This window comes from Choloepus didactylus, chromosome 13, assembly GCF_015220235.1.
Source record: "Choloepus didactylus isolate mChoDid1 chromosome 13, mChoDid1.pri, whole genome shotgun sequence".
Lineage (NCBI taxonomy): Eukaryota > Metazoa > Chordata > Mammalia > Pilosa > Megalonychidae > Choloepus > Choloepus didactylus.
This window is the reverse complement of record NC_051319.1, coordinates 48,612,220-48,620,510: the sequence shown is the minus strand read 5'-3', so window position 1 is coordinate 48,620,510 and position 8,291 is coordinate 48,612,220.

Sequence of the window (8,291 nt, the reverse complement as noted above, 5' to 3'; positions counted from 1 at the left end):
TTGCCTTTATCATATTGAGAAAATTTCCTTCTATCCCTATCCTTTGAAGTGTTTTCATCAAGAAAGGATGTTGAAATTTGTCAAATGCCTTTTCTGCATCAATTGAGATGATCATGTGGTTCTTCTGCTTTGATTTATTGATATGGTGTATTACATTAATTGATTTTCTTCTCTTGAACCAATCTTGCATACCTGGAATAAACCCCACTTGGCCATGATATATAATTATTTTAATGTGCTGCTGGATTTGATTTGTGAGTATTTTGTTGAGAATTTTTGCATCTATATTCATTAAAGAGATTGTTCTATAATTTTCTTTTTTTTGTAGTATCTTTGTCTTATTTCAGTATTAGGGTGATGTTGACTTCATAGAATGAGTTGGGGAGCTTTCCCTCCTCTTCAATTTTTTTTTTTTTTGAAGAGTTTGAGCAGGATTTGTAGTAATTCTTTCTTGAATGCTTGGTAGAATTCATATGTGAAGTCACCTGGCCCTGGGCTTTCCCTTTTTGGGAGCTTTTTGATGATTGACTCAATCTCTTTACTTGTGATTGGTTTGCTGAGGTCTTCTATTTCTTCTCAGGTCAATGCTGTTTGTTTATGCTTTTCTAGGAAGTTGTCCACTTTGTGTAAGCTGTCTAGTTTTTTTAGTCTCCATATATTTGTGAATTTTACAATCTTCTGCCTGTTATTTATTTCCAACTTCACTCTATTGTGATCCGAGAAAGTGTTTTTTATAATATCAGTATTCCAAGATTTGTTGAGGCTTGCTTTGTGACCCAACATGTGGTCTATTCTAGCGAATGTTCTGTAAGCACTTGAGGAAAACATGTATCCTGCTGTTGTGGGGTGTAGTGTTCTGTAAACATCTGTCAAGTCTAGTTCATTTATCACACAATTCAACATCTCGGTTTCCTTATTGATCCTCAATCTAGATGTCTATCCATTGATGAGAGTGGTGTATTGAAGTCTCCAACTATTATTGTGGAGTTATCTACTTCTCTTTTCAGTGTTCTCAATGTTTACCTCATGAATTTTGGGACACTCTGGCTTAGTGCATAAATATTTATGATTGTTATGTTTTCTTGGTGAATTGACCCTTTTATTAATATAGAGTGTCCTTCTTTATCTCTTAATTGTTTTACTTTTGAAATCTACTTTGTCTGATATTAATATAGCTACTCCTGCTTTTTACTGGTTGAAGTTTTCATGAAATATCTTTTTCAACCTTTCACTGTCAGCTGATTTTTGTCCTTGTGTCTAAAGTGAATTTCTTGTAGATAGCATATAGATGGGTCCTATTTTTCAATCCATTCTGCCAGTCTCTGTCTTTTTATTGGGGAGTTTAGTCCATTAACATTTAGTGTTATTAGTGTAAGGGCAGTACTTTCTTCTACCATTTTGTCTTTTAGATTTTATATGTCATGTCTTATTTTTTCCTTCTCTATTTTTACCCTTCCTGATAATCTTCATTTCTACACTCTTCTCCAAACCTCTTTCTCCTGTCTTTTCCTTTCAGCCTGTAGCACTCCCTTTAGTATTTCTTGTAGCACCAGTCTCTTATTCATAAATTTTCTCTGTGTCTGTTTGTCTGAAATATTTTAATCTCTCCCTCATTTTCGAAGGACAGTTTTGCTGGATATAGAATTCTTGGTTGGCTGTTCTTTTCTTTCAGTATCTTAAATATATCATACACTGTCTTCTCACCTCCATGGTTTCTATGGAGAAATCTGTACATAGTCTTATCAAGCTTCCTTTGTATGTGATGGATTGCTTTTCTCTTGCTGCTTTCAGAATTCTCTCTTTGTCTTTGACATTGGACAATCTGATCAGTAAGTATCTTGGAGTAGGTCTATTGAGATATACTCTGTTTGTAGTGCGCTGTACATCCGGAATCTCTAATTTTCTGTCTTTCATAAGAGTTGGGAAATTTTCAGTGATTATTTCTTCTATTATTCTTTCTGCCCCTTTTCCTCTATCTTCTCCCCCTGGGACACACATAACACATATATTTGTGCACTTCATGTTGTCACTCAACTCCCTAAGACCCTGCTCATATTTTTCCATTCTTTTCACCATCTGTTCTTTTGAGTGTATGAATTCAAATGTCTGGTCTTCCAATTCACTGATCCTTTCTTCTGCCTTTTCAAATCTACTGTTGTATCCCCCCATTGTCTTTTTCTTCTCCTCTATTCTGCCCTTCATACCCATAAGTTCTGCCATTTGTTTTTTCAAGTTTATGAATTCTTTTATGGTCATCCACTGTATTCCTTATATCCTTCATCTCTTTTGCTATATCTTCCCTCAGTTCATTGATTTGATTTTTTAATTCATTTAGGAGATTTATTTGAACATCTTTGATTAGTTCTTCTTTCAGTTCATTGCATTGATTTAGCATTAGTTGTCTCAACTCCTGTATCTTGTTGAACTATTAGCTTGTTCCTTTGGCTGGTCCCTATTTTCGTGTTTCCTAGTGTGGCTCATTATCTTGAGGCATTTAGGCATCTGACTTTCTTGATTAGTTTATTCTGGAGCTTGTTTTCACTCTTACCTAGGGTTTTCTTATTTGCTGGCTTTGTTCTCTAACCCTTGTTGTTCAGTTCAGCCTATTCTAGACCTTTAACTTAGATTCTATTTAGTTGATCAGAGTTTTTCACCTCTTGTTTTTCTGTTTCTTGCCCTGCCTTTATGTGTGATGGTTTCTTCAGATATGGTCAACCCCAGTCAGGTTTTCCCAGTCCAGAGAGGCCCAGGTCTCAGGAGGAGGATATGGAGTTTTCTTGAGAATGAAACCCTCCTGTGAGGCCTTTAGAGTCTATACTTCTCCTATGCTGTCCAGCAGGTGGTGCTTGCCAGCCCACAGTTACCCTTTAGTTCTCCTGGTGACCCTGACCCTGTTGGGAGCATGGCTAACTGAAGCTGGTTTCTGAATTCCAGCCCCTGGGGTCTGTGTTCCCAGAAGGAGGGTTGCCACTGGAGCTTGGCCATGCCCCACTTTTCTTGGGAAGTTATGGTGTTAGCAAATTTTCTCCACTATTAGACTTATTGCTTTGTCTCTCGGAGCTATCTTAGCTCTGCTCTTGTCTGGGCCCAAATTGGAAGTCTTTGAGGATTTTTGTGATGGGCTTCTTAGAACAATTGTTTTTAAAAAAGAGAAAAAAGATTTAAAAAAAGAAGAAAAAAAAAGAAGGGTCCAGTATGAACTTTTTACAGTCCTTGCAGATCTAATGGGCTATTAAAATGCTGAGAGACAAGGAGTTGAGGGCCATTAAGGAACAATCAAGAAAGCAGAGAAACCAGCCCTTCAGACAAGGGTCCTCCCTCTGGATTTGCATATGTGCCTATTCTGTTTGAGCCCTGTCCTTCTCCATATTATGTTCACCCAAACTCCAAAAAGTCTCTGTTTTTATTTTTGGGTCTTTTTTTTTTTTTTTTTTTTCTGTTTTTTCTTGCCCTATCTTCTCTCCACTGGGCTGACTGCTCCCAGATTCTCTGGTGTCTGGTCTCAGTCTATCTATGGTTGGAGTTTTTGATCAACAGTCTGAGTTTTCAATCAGAGCTGCAACTGCAGTTCTCCCTCCTGGTTCCTAGTACTGATGGCCCTTTCTCCCATGGGACTGAGCCTGGCAGGGAGGGGCATAGGCCCCCTGGCTGCAAGAACTTACAGATTTCACTGATCTCAGCTGCTCTGTGCATTCATGAGTGTTGTATAAAGTATGAACAAAGTCAAATTGCTCTGTGGTGTCTGGTCCACACAGTTCATGGCTTTGTACCAACTGCCCGACAGGAATAACTAAACCTACACCTCAACACTTGGCCATCTTGCCCTGCCCTCCCCTTCTTTTTATTTTTATTTTAATTTGCCATTTTTGTAGCTCCATTAGGCAAAAATCTCAGGTCATTGATTTGAAAGTTTTCTTCTTCCTTAGTATAAGCACTGAATACTATGAATTTCCTCTAAGCACTAAATTGGCTGCATCCTACAACATTTATTTTGTTTTCATTTTCATTGAGTATCAGAGTAGGATTTCTCAGCATTCCTGTCCCCATCCTGATGAAAGACCTACATCCTACTCAGAGTTGGGTTTAGAGCCCAGGCCAGTTTTCTGCCTGTCCCAACTGCCATAGCAGAACTCTGCCTTGTGTTATAGATGGTCTTGGGCACAACCTGGTTTGTTGTCCCTCTCTTATCCTAGTTATGAGAGGGTTTTCTGCCCCTTCTCTCATGGCCAATGGCTTTTTCTAGGTAAGGATGGGTGGGTTTTCTGTGCCTTCACCAGCACAGACCAGAGAGCAGAACAATTCCTTTCCCCACCTTTCCCCAGAGATAGGTGTTTTTTGTGTCTGTTACACAGATGTCTAGAGCATGGGTGGGTTTCTTGCTTGTTTTCTGTCTGTAGCCAATCATGATCTTGTACTCATGCTGGATCAGGAGTGCATATGGACTTTTCCTGGCACCCTACTCTCAAATCTTGACTGGCTCTTCTTGGTGGTGCAGGCATGAAGGGCACTTTCAGATCTCTTCACTTGTACTGATCATTTCTCATGAGCACCTGTTGGGGGCCCATGAAAAAGAGATGGCCTGTGGGTATAGACACTGCTTGTGACTGGGGCTCCAAGGGCTCCTAGACTGTCACACTATCTCACACTTTGCCTTTAGGGATTTGTTAAAATTTCAGCGGTTTTCTTTTTACCTGCTTTTAGGATGGCTGTCCCTTCTTCCTGTGCTCTGTCAAAGGTGAAACAATTTGCATGTTCCATGTGTCCTTGAGGGATTTGTCACTCTGGAATTCCTTTTATTTGACTATCTTATGATTTCAGATCCCTAGTACAAAATTTTTTTAAGGATTATTCATTTTATATGGTGAGAGTGACATTTTCTTATGGCTTTCTACATCCTAAGCAGAAGCAGAAGCCTCAAAACTTTTAATTTTGTACATGTTAATGCTAATGAATGCAACTCATTAATTTTGACTGCTGTATAGTAATTTACTATAAGAATATATCACAGTTCATCTCTCCATTTCTTTTGTTGAACATTTCAGTTATACCTTTTTATTTTATTTGCTATTACAAGGAAATGCTATTATGAAATTGTAAATTTCTCCAGGTTTATGTTGCAAGAGATTCTCTCAGACATATACCTAGGAAAGGAATTGCTGAGTCATAGGGTACATGTATTGTATGCCATCACTCTATTGGCATTACACATCTTCCCGTATGCTTTGTATTATCAAAATTTTAAAATTTGCCAGCCTTGTATATATAAAATTTTATTTTGTGGTTTTAGTTTGCATTTCCGTGATTACTGAGATTGAATTTTTCCGTATGTTTGGGTCATCCATATTCCTTCTGTGAAATGGATTCCATTTTTTTTGATTATCTGCATTTTTTAATATGTATGAGTCTTATATATTACTGATACTAATTATTTGTCAGTTACATGTACTGTCAATATTGTTTTACGGTTTATGATTTGTCTTTTTACTTTTTTTATAATGTCCTTTGAATCAAAGTGTTTAATTTTAATGTAATTGAATTTAGCATTCTTTTCCTTTTGCATCTTGTTTGAGAAGTAATTCCCTGCCCCAAGTTTGTAGACATCTCATATTTTCTTCAAAATTTTAATGTTTTGCTTTTAACATTTAAGGTTTTAATCTATTTTATTTTTTTATGTGTACATATGGTGTGAGGCAGGGATTTAATCTCATTTTTTTTCTATTTTGATAATCAAATCTCCCTGTAAGAGTAGTTCATCTTTCCCCCACTGATCTGCAATACTGCCCTTGCTATATACTAAGTGTTTATATATGTTTGGATCTATTTCTGGGCTCTCTATTCTGGTCCATTTTTCTATTTGTTATCTCTGTGCTAATACACCACTATAGCTTTATATGTCTTGTCTTATTAGACAAGACTCTATCCACCATACCCACTTATTTTTCTTTAAGTGTGCCTTCCATATAAATTCTGAATCATCTTGTCAATTTCTGTAATGTTCTCTATTGTAGATGAAATAGGAATTTATTTGTAGTCAACTTAGGAAGAATTGATATTTCTACAATATTGAATATTCCTGGCCAAAAAAAAGAGCTCTTCATTTATTTAATGATACTCTTTTAATGTTTTTGAAAATTTCCTCCATTCAGGACTTATACATCTTTCATTAGTTTATTCCTGGGTATTATACAGTTTTTGTTATTACACTTCATTTAAAAATATTATGTGTTCTTACTCTTTGGTAAATAGATACACAGTTCAAATTTTTTTTTAATGTTCTTATCTAGAAATTTCTTAACTCTTATTCACTCTAATAATTTGTTAGAGAATTTGTTTGGATTTGAAATGTAAAATCATTTTTTTAAAATAATTTTATTTCTTTGCAATTATTACAACATGCCTTTTCCTTGACTTTCTGTACTGGCCAGGGCCTCCAGTGCAAGGCTGGATAAAAACAGTGATAGAGGTGTCCTTGTTTTGCTCCTGATCTTAAAGGGGATGCTTCTGTTTCACCAGCAAGTCCTATGTAGGTTTTATTTGTAGATTCCTGGATTTTAAATATGTTACCTTTTCCCCTTGTTTGCTAAGTGTTTCACTGCCTGGCAGATTTTTTTTTTTTTTAGGGAAACTGGGGGTAATTTTTCCATTATTTTAAGTATTAATTATTAAATTATTCTATGTGCTTTGGGGGTGCATAAGTTAGTAGATGTGAGGGAACATGGTGATGTAAGAGAGCCAGTAACAAATAAAAAAACTGTGGAGACCTTGATGGGAATTGAATCATGTCCCCCAGAAAAGACATGTTCAAGTTCTATCACTAGTCCCATGGATGTGAACCTACTAGTTAAAGGTGTGGACTCATTTGTAAATAGGATCTTCAGAGATCTTATTTAGATGAGACTAAAATTAATCCAACATGGTTGAAATCCTTATTTTTTTTTAAATTTTATTTTGAAAAAAATTCAAAGTTATAGGAACAGTTGCAAAAACAATACAAAACCCATACACAGAACTCCAGCATACCTTGACCCCCCTCCCCTGATACCCCAATCCACCAACTTTAACATGCTGTCACATGGCTGTCTTTCCCTCCCTCCCTCCCTTCCTCCCTGTCTATCATCCATCATCTATTGTTCTGTCTTCTGAACATATGAGAGCTAGCTACACACATGCTTGAACAAACAATATAATTCACATATACCTTTCCCATGAACAAGAACATTCTTTTATGCAATCCCATTAAGTGCAGCTGAGAAGTTCATGAAATTCAACATTGATACAAAGCTTACATTCTATATTTCCTTTTTTTTTTTTTTTCTTATGTCCCATCTGTGTCCCTTTGAGCCTCCTCTCCTCCATCCTCAGATCCTACCCAGGATCATCCTTGGCATTTCATTGTCAGTGCCTATTTAGACTGTCTTTTTCTTTTTCTTTTTTTTTTGTTTCAATTGTGGAAACATATATACAGCCTAAATCTTCCCATTCCAACCCCTCCCTAGCATTCCATTGGTGGGATTAATCACATTTAGAATGTTGTAATACTATCACCTTCCCACCATCCAATTACTAGAAATTTCCCTTCACCCAAAACAGAAACCCTACACTCATTTCTTAACTCTCCATTGCACCTTCCTCCACTTCTCATAACCCATACTCTACTTTTCATCTCTATGGTCATATTCTCTGAATATTTCTTTGTGTTTACCATGGAGCTTAAATTTAACCTCTTAAATCTATAACAATCTTGTTTTTCTTTGATACCAATTTAACTTCAGTAGGACACATAAACTATGTTCCTATACTCCTCCATTCCCCCACCTTTATGTAGTTCTTGTAAAAAATTACATATTTTACATTGAGTCCGAAGCGACTGATTTGTCATTAGAGTTTGTGTATTTTATATTCTGTAGGAAGTAGATAGTGGAGTTACAAATAAAAAATTATTGACTTATATTTGTATTCCATTATGGTCAGAGAATGTGCTTTGAATATATTCAATTTTTTTTTTAATTTATTGAGGCTTGTTTCATGTCCCAGCATATGATCTATTCTGGAGAAAGATCCGTGATCACTAGAGAAGAATGTGTGTCCTGGTGATTTGGGATGTAATGTTCTATACATGTCTGTTAAATTTTTCTATATCTCTCTCTCCTTTCTTTGTTTCTCTGTTGGTAGTGCTCCCTTTAGTATTTGAAGTAGGGTAGGTCTTTTATTAGCAAAATCTCTCAGCATTTGCTTGTCTGTGAAAAATTTAAGCTCTCCCTCAAATTTGAAGGAGAGTTTTGCTGGATAAA